The sequence below is a fragment of the Pteropus alecto genome, unplaced genomic scaffold (assembly GCF_000325575.1).
Source record: "Pteropus alecto unplaced genomic scaffold, ASM32557v1 scaffold39, whole genome shotgun sequence".
NCBI classification, from domain to species: Eukaryota; Metazoa; Chordata; class Mammalia; order Chiroptera; family Pteropodidae; genus Pteropus; species Pteropus alecto.
In genome coordinates this window covers 11,366,460-11,379,612 of record NW_006443568.1, presented here as the reverse complement: position 1 = coordinate 11,379,612, position 13,153 = coordinate 11,366,460, and the positions used below count along the sequence as shown (strand labels likewise).

The following is a 13,153-nucleotide window of genomic DNA, read 5'->3' as shown; positions in this document are numbered from 1 at the left end:
AAGTTCCACGTTGGTTGGAATAACTCCACCTTCTCTACAATACTGAGAACCACACCAAATGGGGGCAAGACTTTTTTGAAGCTCAGAATAAAGAAGCTGTTCATCTTTATTAATAGGGAACAATTGGTTTAAAAATACCTAAGAGTCTTTCTTCAAAACAGACATCTCACTTACCTTTTCAGCATATTTCCTAAAAACATTAAATACAGATGAAAGGCTTATCCGGTTATTTCCATGAACTCAGTTCTTTTCCTCTGACTGTAGTGTTGACACGACAAAGCAGGTTTAGGAATGCTAGAAATGAATTCCTACTTCCCCTTGCATTCTTCAGATTCATTTTCCCCCAAATTTCTGCAATGGTTGGCTTCCATTTCAGCATCAGTCACGAAATCTTGAAGGTCAGACACAGTAAACAGGGAAGGACATAAAATTAAGTGATATGGGTGTAGCTTTGAGTCTCACAACTTTCAAAGGGAAGTCTACTTTAGAGTATGTGGAAATGAATTACATATTCTGTTCTGAAATTCAGCTTAGCTAAGTTAAATATATTAATTTGCTATAGCCTGAAATTGTTTCTTTAATAAATATTGAGTGAAAAAAGATGTAGTTCCATGCCACCCTGAACGTGCCCAATCTCATCTGATCTTGGAAGCTAAGCAGGGCCAGGCCTGGTTAGTATTTGGATGGGAGACCACCTAGGAATACCAGGTGCTGTAGGCATTAAAAAAAATAATAATAAGATGTAGTTCCCATGAAAGCCAGACATAAGTTTATCAATTTAATATGAGTCTGCATCCTTGATTTATTTTGCAGTATAATGTGTAAATGAAAAATAACTCTAACAAAGGAGGGGGGAGCGGAATAATGGCAAATTGTTCTAAGTGATTTTCTAATTTGCCAGTGAAATCTGAAATATTTTATTTACATAGCAGTTAAATCAGGAAAAAGTGAATTTATCTGATTATCATTAGTTCAAACTTTAAATTAAAAGATAAGGCTTATTCCATTCATCTTCCTCATTATAGGAAATTAGCATTAACTTAGTAAGAAAATACTGAATCATTCATGTGGAATTAAACTGAAAACCAAAACTTTCTACTCTTTAAATAGCAAACAAAATTATTTCTTTCCTATAAATCATTAAATAGATTTGCTGTACTCACACAGACACTTCAACTCCTTTTGACACTTAAAAGTGACAGAAATAGGTCACTACTTTGAGAATGAAAATGAGTGTAGCTACTAGATTAGGGGAACTCTGAGGTTGTCAAAACTTGCTTTTTAGGGAATGTCATCGGTACGCTGTAAGAGTTTGAGCATTCTGACCATATTTATCAGGCAGTTATCCTTGCTGAATGGTCCTGGATTCCGAATAACACTTTCTTTCTTCCTCAATGTACTCATTCCATCACTGGCTCAGCAGTCCGCATTGGAGACCATTTAAAAACGTGCACTTTGCAATAATCATTATCTATCTTAGCGGCTAGAAAGGCAAAACAAAGGTTAGCATATAAACTACCTTTAGGAACTAGGGCAGAATACCAGTTCATGAATGATAAACATAATGACTATAAGCAATTTAAAAAAAAAAAAGTATAATGAACACATCCGGTCTTGAGGAGTTGTTTATAAGAAAACAAAATCCCAAAATGTCTGTTTTTCAAAGTATGGTCAAAGTACCCTCTTTAGCCTCTCTCCTCTCCACTTCTATTTTTGGACTGACATTCCAAAAGTATAAGGAACATAAAATATAATTAGGTGTTCACTAAACAGGTAAGCTAGTGAGTTTACTTATACTGCCCAATTAAAAAAACATTGGATGTGATATGCCTTCCATCACAGAAAAATCCACGTATGAAAATTAGACTTAACAATTGCCCCTAATGCCAGATACTAATAGCAAAAGGCAACAAGGACTTATGTTACTTATTCTTCACTTTATAAAGAAAAACAAAGTGAAGTTCAGTTTAAGAAATAAAAGGAATCACCATTTAGGGTGCCCTGAGAAGAAACTGAGTTCGAAAACAAGTTGTGGGAATGTTGGGCTCAATACTTACTAATTTGAAGTTTAAAAACATTCAAAGAGAAGACAAAATGTACATTTAAATTTCTTTTCAAAGCAAGACACTGCTCAAAGCTAATCAATGAGGCAGAGCACTTGTGTTAAACTGTATCTGGAAATAAAGCAAAAATAAAATGTGTAGGGTTGATATGCGTCCTGGATTAGACTTGCTAAACTGAGACAAGAATTTATAATAGACTTCTGCTTTTAGATATCCTGGTTTGTAGTATTTTGTTGCTGTTCTAACAGCCAACCATATTCTTAAATTTCAAAGTTTGTATTTTGAAACTCATCATTTTTCAGGCTTTGATTATGCATTTTCATGGTCTTACCTTCAAGGTCAATTGTGACACCTATACTTCTGAACACCTGTTGGTATTTCAAACCGTCTAATATAATCTAATTTACTTAATCACAGCTTTGCTGACATCTCAATTGCCCATACAGACCCAAATGAGGAGGGGGAAATTCTGAGAAATGTAATCATTATACCTGTTCTAATTATAATGGTTGAAGAGAATAACCTCACGACCTGGATAATCGATTATTTTTTGTTTCTCTTCATGCCTGGTTTATAAATTGACCACTGGACACAAGAAATGGAAGTCCTAGCACCAAGTTTTCACAGGTATTTTCATCATTCAATTGAAGTAAATTCCAAAGATATCAGCTATCCCACATAGAGGTACATATAATCTCACTTCACAGAAATTACTTTGAGCTATTCAGATGTTTCTCTAATGAAGTAAAAATAATCAAGAACCACATTATTTATGCCCTCATGATAATGGCCATATTTGTCTGGCCTACTACAAATCCAGGTGCAGTTTTAAGTCTTACTAAGTCTTTAAAATGTTAATTTCAAATGTATATAATGAGTTAACATTGTTTTATTTAAGCCTGTCCAATATTCAGTGTCTCTGACTGAGGTGGACTCAATAACTTATCTTTCAAAAAAAAAAAGGTACACTTGACTCATATATATTTTGAGTACAGCTGCTGCTGGCTTTGTCCCAGCACCTCCACTCAGTTCTCTTGACTTGGTTCTCAATTCAGGGACAAAGCCAAGAGCAAAACTGAACCTGTAGGCTGAGCCTTGTTAACATGGAGGCAAAGTGCCCACTAACTTTAAAGAGGCAATCTCTTCCAACTTGGAGATACTCTGGACACAGTAGTAAACAAAGGGTCAAGTATGAACTGTGTCCATAAAATAGAGATTTATACAACCTCAGCTCATGAAAATGCATTTTAAAAGAAAATAAAGTGTTTCTTTCAGTTGTGAAATCTTACCTATCAGGAGAATAAGAAACCAGAAAAAAAAACTTGAGCATAATTTCAATTTCTTTCTATATATACTTTCCTGACAATCTAAAGCTATCAAAATGCCCTTCATCAAGCCTTATCCTATCCACTGCCTGACTGATGATGGTGAAGGTAATCAGACTCATGATTTATAGATTTTTCTTTCCTTTGACGATGCTGTTGCTCTTGGAATGAATGCCATGAGAGTCATTTTTGCTAGCCGGATACAGAGCATCTGTTGCAAATTTGTGTCTCCAGCTCGCTTCCCATCCATTTCCAACTGCATACTTAAGGAACAAAAAACTCATTTCATGTTTTAAGTGAACCACATAGAAAATAAGACTACAAACTACTTCATACTTTGTATCATCTCCTGCCTTCCTAATGCTGACCCCACTTTACTCCCTGCAACCTCTTTATTTTTTTTCCGAGAAAAATATCTTTCCTGTGTAATTCTCTTCTCTCACTATTTATGCCCCACCCACCCACCTCCTACTTTCTTTTGAAAAAGACATTGAGCTAAGCTCCTGGAAATTTTGGGAAAGATGTGTGTTGAAACTAGGGACAGATCTGTAGTAAAAGTACATATTATTTTGGATATAAATTATCACCCAAAGGGTCATATTAAAGGGGCTGCAAACAGTTTCTGATTTGCACCCTCTTCCCTTTGGTTCTAAGAGTAAACCTTCAAAATCATGGTCACTGACAGATTGTCAAGGATGGAGTGAATGGAGGTTATCTGGAAGAGAATGACTCCACCTTCACCCCTTAGGTAGAGACTGGGGCGCACTGACAGGAGCTGCTGCAGTTTCATGAGTTAAAGGACATATAGTCTAACCCAACCTTCAAAAAAAAAGATATCCCAAATGCATCTTTTAATCATTGGCAAATGAGTTATTGTGCTCCCTTTCATGAAAAGACTAACACAGGCACTCAAATACTATCATACATAGCTCCATTAATAAAGCCCTCATTTTCCAGGTAACTTTCAGGTAGCTTTTTTAAAAATGCCAAAGCAAAGAAGAAAAGTTAGAAAATTTAGATTTGAATGGATTTTGCCAGTGACTGTTATGTGACCTGGACTGTCAATTTAAAAAGTAGACTTATTTCCAAATGTCAACAGCCACATATGTTTCTCCTTCTTTTATGAAATAGGTCCATTCCTTAGTCAAAAGTTTATTCAGTCAAAATCCACTGAATAAACTTTTTATATACCAGATGAATTTTCTTACAATAAAGTAATTTCGAAGATGCCTTACAATCTTTATTTCTGATTGCTCTCAACCACTTTTTCCTTTCTTCCACTATTTTTTTTTTTCTTAAATTCTACCTGTAATCTTGGGTGAATTCCCAGTTTCATCTTGCTAAGTAAATTAGTTTACTATAAATGAGATGTAAAATGTGGAATATTTTTAATATATTTTTCCTAAATCGCTTCTAGATTGCCAGAGCCTTATTTTTAACAATTTGACTATAAAGACAAAGTAGGAAAACAGTATATTATACATATGCAGAAACTTGTGTCCTTACTTTGTAGAAGAATCTAGTCTTTTTCATTCACTATGAAATTTTACTCTAGGTAAATGGGAGTTTAAGCAAACTTAAATCCAAGTTAAAAAAAAATTGCAGATATCGTTTTCAAAGAACACCTGTTTAATAGAAAAATAACTGAACATTTTTGGTGTCACTAAATTAACTTTAAAATTGAAAACTGTGTGGCATATATTGCTTCTATATTAAAATAATGTTTTAAAGCAAGTTTAAAACATTATTAAACATTACTAAAGCAAATAAAGGAATAAATCATTTCCAAGGTTTTTTGGTCTTCTACAACTTCTAGTCATTAAAAAAAGAACTTACAGGGACATGCAGATTTCAATTTGGCTTACCTGGCTCATGTATGTGACAGATATAATATGGGGTTTATAACGAATGAAGGTAAGAAAGCATTTGGGACAAAGCAGCAATAAGGCTTGATTCTGATAAATCTAAGTAAGATGTGTTTTAGGTTAATATTTGCTATTTACTTCACGATTAAGTAATTCAAATCCTGCATTAAATTTCACATAGAGGGAAAATACTTTAAAGTCCTAAGTATTTCCTAATGTTAACATGAGACCACTTTTAACCTTAAGGAGTAAAAGAATTGATGTTATGTTTATAAAATTAAAGAGAATCAAAATTCATAATCGTTTGGATAAAACCTATACCACTTGTTTTGTAAATAATTTTTAGACTATGGCCAAATATAAAACTAAAACGATTTCATAACCCTGTTAGAAAATGTTCCATATTATACTTTTTACCTATGTCCTTCTTCAAGTCTGAGTGCTCCAATACATGCTAGTGAAAAAGAAAAGATCAAAATTAGCATTTGCACACGATTTTTAGTTAATATTGCAAAAAGAATCACCAAGAAAAAAAGGCCAGAATAAAAACCTCGAATATGTGACTAAATGAGAAATCCTTGAGACATACAAAATCAAACTGTATTATTACTTACCAAAACTCTACACCATCTCCTGATAAATATCCAGGAAAAAATGTGGGAGATCTAAAATGTATCCTAAACGGGCAGAAAGAATACTTTAATAGCCCTCCCCCTAAATAACATAATTTAAAATGAAAAAATTTATGACAAGATATAAGTCAATGGAGTATAATTATTTTGATGTCTTTTACAAAATTTCTAAACTCACAAATAAATCTCATTTTCTGTTCCTAAGGATGGGAAAATCCTTTGAAAAGGAATAAAGTAAAAAAAAAAAAAAAAAAGGAAAGCAAAGCAAATATAGGAGGGAAAATCCAACACAGAACATGGGGTAGAGGGAAGGAAGTTGAAGGGAAGAGAGAGAGGAAGAAAACAAAAACAACAACAAAAAGAAATAAAAATCCTTTCTGTATAATACTCTAGGGCTCTATTTTTGAACAGACCAGTTTAGTATTTGAATCATGGCTCAACTACAAAACATTCCTGCACCTCAGTGTCTTTATCTATACTGAAGTTGTGAAGATAAAAGAACTGAAAAGCACTTTAAACGGCACTCGACACATACTAAACAATTAACAAATGCTAGCTATTAGCATTAAACACAGAGGACACAATTCAGTTAAATATTTTTTGTGGGCTATAACTTTTATTTTTGCAAGGGCAAAAGCAGGGATCTTCCTGGCAGGCATGCTGAATGGCTGAAATTTTGAGTCTAGATTATGATGTTGTATATAATCTTTAACTTTCAGAATAGCTTAAGGTAAATTCTTTAGCATGTTATCTTTACATAGAAGTAACTGACTCATATAAGATAGCAGGTCTCTTCTTACCTGGCCTTAATTATTACTATTAATATTAGAAAGAATGGAAAGCGGTATATATATATATATATATACCCTTTATATACAGTTCATCTGCATGCTAAATGATACCTGTGGGGATAATCAAAGTGACCAGATTATACTTAGAAGTATAAAACCAACCTAACTTCTTCTATTCCTTTCCTCTACAAAACTGAAGTTTTTTACAGTGCTAAGGGTAGGGTAATGGCATACAATAGCAAATTAAGTTTTACAAATTTAAACCTTATGTTCTAAAATAAACCTTGTTCTTTTTAGCTTGTAATTCAAAACTCCCCACAATAAGTCTAACTTAAAAAAATGCTTTGTTGCTAGCTATAAAAAGCTAAATGTATATTTCTTAAGACAAAAGTGGAAAAAAGTTCTTAGTTTAATACTTGCTATATTAAACTATCTGTACACCCTGGCTGTCACCCAATCTTTCCGGGTGTCAGTTTTTCTACTGGTAAAATAGAGATACTACTTACTATCTAACTCAGGAGTTATTGTGAATATTAAAGCTAATATAAAGCACCTAGTTTCATGTCTGGCACACAGTAGAAACTCAATGAATGGGAGCTATTCCTTGACTGACTCATGTGAGGGGGGTTAAACTAGACTGATCAAGTCCAAGGTCGAAATATCAAGAAGCCTTTCTTCTGTACCTTTAACTTCCCCTGGAAGAGAGAACTAGAGCATAGTTGTCATAAGGCAGGTCTAACAGACTTTGTCTAAGGGAGTTTACCACCATGATTGAAGTACTCTTTAAACAATTTCACCCATAATATGAATACAGATACACATACACAGCAATATGGACATATACCACAAAAACATTATAGTACCTTTGCTTTCAGAAAACACAACAGCACGAATCCTCCTGTCCAATTTTTAGGCCAGGACTGGCCACCTAAGTTGTTTTTCTGTTTGGTCCGTGTACCTGCAATAAGTGGGATTTTGACTACTCTGAAGAAATTGCTCTGTAATAGTCAAAAGCAGAGAATCTTCTGAAGTTCCCTTTGAGTCACTGGATTCAGCCTTAAAACCTGACTATACACTCTAATCCCAAATGGCTAGTTTTGACACTTCTGCATTTTCTACTTAGAGATTTAGTTAGCCATAGCATCTAGATAGTAAGGTTCAGTACAATTTTGTTGTCAAACTACCACTTAAGTAATTCTAAATGTTCCTTGAAATGGCCAATGGTTAGTCTAGAAATCATTTTGCATATGGCAATTCTGATAGCTCAAGCATATATCCTGTTATTTCATGAATGTCACATTCTAATCCCCATCTCTTAGGAAAATGAAATAATCTTCTCAAGGAATTGTTACAAAGTAATGAGTTAAAGCAAGATAGACAAAGACAGTATAACTTTCCTAAGGCTGACAGTAAGGTTTTATTAAATAGAGTCACAGTCAAATTGGGAAAAGAATAAAAGGTCTGTAAAGATGCCAGGGAAGTATATAAGTTTTCCAATCAGCTGAAGTACTAAGTACAAGTTCTTATGGCTTGTCTGGTATTTTCTTCTACACTGGTTCCAAGTCATTCTCCTTGTAAGATTAAGAACTGCCACCCATAGACAGTAGATTAGTGACTAGAGAATTAAGGGAAAGATTGCAGAAAAAGAATCGGTGTGACTTGATTAACAGAAAACCCAACAAAACTATTAAGACTGCAACCCAGAGGATCAAGAGGTGCTCTCAAGCACATAAATTTCTTTCATAGGTCTAAGGTTTTGTTTGCTTTGCCAGATGTTCCCCCTTGTATCCAGTGCCAGTAATGCCAGAAAAACATGTACTCATTATAAATGTTTGTTAAATAAATGCATGCTAGTAAATTGTTTTTCAACATTATCAAGTTTGTGATCTGGAGGTACATATGAGATTAGAGAAAGACTGGAGTTAGAGACATGATTTGGGAGGATATAAAATCCAGCAAGCCCTAACAGTGGTAGAAATTCCTAAAGAAGAATAAAAGATATGGGAAGGGGGCATTACAGGGGACAAGGAAATTGTGGTTCAGAGCCAGGAAAGCTAGAAAAGTTTTAAAGGTTTATGCAATTGTATCAAAAATAACAAAAAGATCAAGATTAATAATCAGAAGAAAAAAAGCCTGATGATCATTGCTGCCATTAGCACATTGGCTCTGACTGAACAGCAATTAAAATGCACTGCAATTAAGAATCTCCTAGGCAGAAGACAGAAGGAAGCCCAAAGCAACAGAGGACACCTTGGTTTGTCAGGTATCTATTTGGATTTCTGAAGTTGATCTTGGTGCTGAGTATCACCAGAGGCAGCCTGATTAATAACTTCCAGGCCATTAAGTAAGCCCCAGTTCTAATAATGTTCAACTGTTTATTCACCAGTCATGCACACGTGCACGTTATGAGTATGCTGTTACTATCAGAGAACATTTTCCCAAAATTAACAAGCAATCAGGATGCCATTTAAGTTTACTCATGCATGCTATAGGTTTCTTTCTTCAGGAATAATAATGAGTGAAAAAACTGTAAGTTCTGGTTCTGCTCTATCTTTATTTTACGACCCTAGCCTAAGTAAATCATGTGAGTAACACAGTGAAATGGGAACAGCAATTCCCCCCTTCAAAAACATATGCAAACAGATAACTAAGGATAATCAGAAAGGTGTAAAAAATTAAATTAACGCTACACGGAACCATGGTTATGTATGCACCCAAGCATACTTCATGGCTTCTGGTAGCCACTTCAAAGACATAAAAGAAATCTAGGAAAGGTTCATAATAGGGTAACTAAAAAGTGTTTATAAAAATAAAGTGGTTTTAACCTTCAAAGAGTAAGAACTCCAATCTGGAGAGTTAAGACAATAAAATTGAATTCTGTGCAAAATCCTAATGACTGCACATAAAACATCATGGCCTGGCTCTATTTTATTAAAAGTAATTTAAAACAAATCTTGAAACACTCTAGAAGATGTTTTAAAACTAGTAAAAGGAAATCTCATAAGATTTTTAGTAAATTTATGACAAAGTCACAAGTACAAAAATAGACTGAAAAACTGAAAATAGGTTTAAGGAGGGCATTGTTGACTTAATGAGACTGCACTAGTAGCACATTTATACGCAAAACAAGTTTTTGAGCTATTCAGAGGCCATCACTGATCTTACTATCATAACACAAAATAATTTTTATGCTCTTATTTCTCAAAAACCAGTCTTTGAACCCACCTATAGTTCTGAGCCGAGGAAACCACTAGTCTAACCAACTCATTAGTAGTATCCCAGTTATTCAGTATTTCAAAGAAGCCTAATGACATTTGCCTGATTAAGATTGCACTGAACAAATAAGATCCAGAAGGCAGTACAGAGTGGTGGTTAAATGCGAGCTATGGTATCATACCCACCTGGGTTCAGTACCAGATTTGCCACTTCTCATTAGGCCTTGGATGAAATTATCTGTCTTGGTTTCCACATTTATACTTATTTTCAGGGTTAGTAAATAAGTTTAAACAACTTAATGATATCTCATTGGAAATATTCAGTATTAGCTCTTCTGTCAAATTTGTTTTTGACTGAAATTATAACCAGTTCAATGTGTTAACTTCAGTTCTCTCTTGCTGACTAAAAGTTGGCAGTTATAGGCCTTAAAACTTAAGAAAGAAAATGTTCATGGATGAAAAATAATACAGAGAAGTAAAAAGGTTGAAAGCCTCTAGGTTAAAACTTGTATTCTTATAAAACATGTAGTCATGAGTTGTCTGAAAAAGAGCTATTATCATCTATCTTTTCTTTCTAAATCACACTAGCAGTCACTCCTATCAAATATATTTATGTCCTATAATACTACTTACATAATGGAATATGAAGCAGCTTGACCACATAAGGAATCTTAAGAATTATAGGTAATGAAGAAAAAAGTTATGTTTAGTAAATCTATTCCATTTTCAGAAAGCAACATCTGTATGTGTTTATCTTCAGGGAGGAAAGAAATGTTTCAAAGAACTGCTCATCAATCCAACCTTGACCAGGGATTTCTCATTTAAAGGCTTTAAAGTTTTCAGTAATGGAAAAATAGATAAAAATATAAGAAACCTACCTTCACATTTGTTCTTTCAGATTCATAGTTACCCAATCTTTACATTTTTATAATTAGAATTTGAACTGTATAGGTGAAAATTATTAAAATGAAGTTACTTTGATCATATCCAGTAGACGCTAAATTTTAGTTAGCTAAAAAGTCATGATATACACTTTATAAACTTCTGCTCTCTAGAAGTAATCTAAATCATATACATCATTCATGTATATGATTACCTTTCAAACTTCTAATGATTCTGAAAGAATGTTTTTGATGATTACCACACTACTATTCATAAATCTATTATTACCTTCTGGAATCTTCTCTAAATTCTTTGAGGATAATGATTATGATTTAACTAATTCTGTATTCCTAACTCCTGAAACATAAATCACTCCATGGCTACAAAATTAATGGACGACATCAATTATCAATGTTAGGTACAGACTAGACTTAACCTTTTCAATAAATGGCTGACTTTTGGTGATTGTCTAGATTTGGCTGATGATGTGCAAGGTCAATTCACTTACTGATATCCCTTCCTAAGCATTAATAGGTTGATCAAGATGTTACTGTACTTTCTGAAAGGAAAAAGTTAATTACCTTTAAAATACTTCTCAAGGACAAAATCTAGGATAGGAATTTTTGGTAATTCCTATCATCACATTGAAAGCTCACACTGTGGAGAAATAAACTAGTAACTGTCATAAGAACTTATTGTTGCTTTGACCCATTTTCCAGATTAAAATATAAAGAAACACTACAACTGTTACACGAGTATTATTTAAAAAGTAATGATAGTTACTTTTTAGAAAATATTAATCTTTTATTAATATTTCACATTGATTATCTCCCTCTGGCCAAACAAAACCAACCTTGTGAAAATTTTGTTAAAGAGAGCTAGTTTCCTTAGAGCTAGAACTACTGATCAGTTATAAACTCAAAAGAAATGACTTGAGAGCTTAGGCATGGTAAATAATAAGCCTTCAACTCCTTCCTAATACGGCATCTTATCACTATCTAGGTGACCTTAAATTCAGGACTGGTGAGTACTGAGAATCCCTGATTGTATTCTGAAATACCCTTTACTTAAGCAATGGACCTAATTATACAGAATTCTAAAAGGAAGATATTATTATAGTCCTTAAGAATAGACTTTAAACAAAAATACTGATGTCTGTTGACCTATATGTTGTTTTCTATATGGCTCGGATTTTCATGAACTAGAATACCAGAAAAGAAAAAGATACCATGAATAATTTAAAGGATTATTTTTTTTAAAAAATGCCTTAAGACTACCTTTCATTCTGTTTCAGGGAAGATAACATTTTCTGTAAGAGTGCATAAGGAAAGTAGGTTCTCCACACCAATTTTAGGGCTGAGAATACTGGCTTCTTTTTGTGTAATTCTGCCTCTCTCTCTTTCTCTCTCTGTCACACACACACACACACACACACACACACACACACACACACACTCTCTCTCTCACTCCTCTCTCTCTCTCACTCTCTCTCTCTCTCTCTCTCAGGTCTGATAAATGAAGCCCTTTAACAAACTCTTCCACCATGTCCTTGAAACATGCAGAGGGCTGAAATAAAATATTAAATGATGTGGATGGCTTAATCTACTCTACCAAAGCTTTAAAAATGTTTAAACACTAATGAACTCAGAAATGAAGATAAATTTGTGTTTAGTCAATAAAATATGTAGAAATGAAAATTTTAATTTTTAAGTAATTTGGAAAGTGCCACCCCCTTCCAAATCAAGTATGAGCATACTTAAGTTAAAAAATGGCTTTAAGTTTACGGCCATGCCACCCTGAACAAGCCTGATCCCATCTGATCTAGGAAACTAAGCAGGATTGGGCCTGGTTAGTACTTGGATGAGAAACCGCCTAGGAAGACCAGGTGCTGTAGATGTTAAAAAAAAAAAAAAAAAGGCTTTAAGAGTCAAATCCAACGATAACTGGACCTACATTTTGATAAATGGAAGGAACACAAGTGACAAACTGAACTATCAACACGCACACACACAAATACTTTAGCAATCCACTTAAATCCAGAAAAAAATATTTTAAATTCAAATTAGGTTGGCTTCATTTCAAACATAACTTATTAAAGAGCTTTAAAGTAAACATAAAATTTAACATTTAATTCTAAGCTCACATTATCAGGCCTATTTCTAATCTAGTAGTTAAGCGTATACACTAGAGTCAGGAAGAACAGGGTTTGAATCCTGGCTTTGCCACTGTATAGATAGGAGACCACTAGCAATTATATATCAAATGACAAACTCAATCTCTGAGTTCCTAATATGTAAGGAAGAGAAAATACAACCTACCGTATGGGGTTGATGATTACATGATACACAGAATGTGAAGTGATAACTTAGCACAGCCTTGT

General features: G+C 33.8%; 2 pseudogenes; both read left to right on the top strand.

The window, feature by feature from the left end:
* The first annotated feature begins 601 nt into the window (after positions 1-601).
* On the top strand, positions 602-720 carry LOC112473021 (annotated as a pseudogene).
* Positions 721-12,551: 11,831 nt separating this feature from the next.
* Positions 12,552-12,670, top strand: LOC112472999 (annotated as a pseudogene).
* Positions 12,671-13,153: the final 483 nt, after the last annotated feature.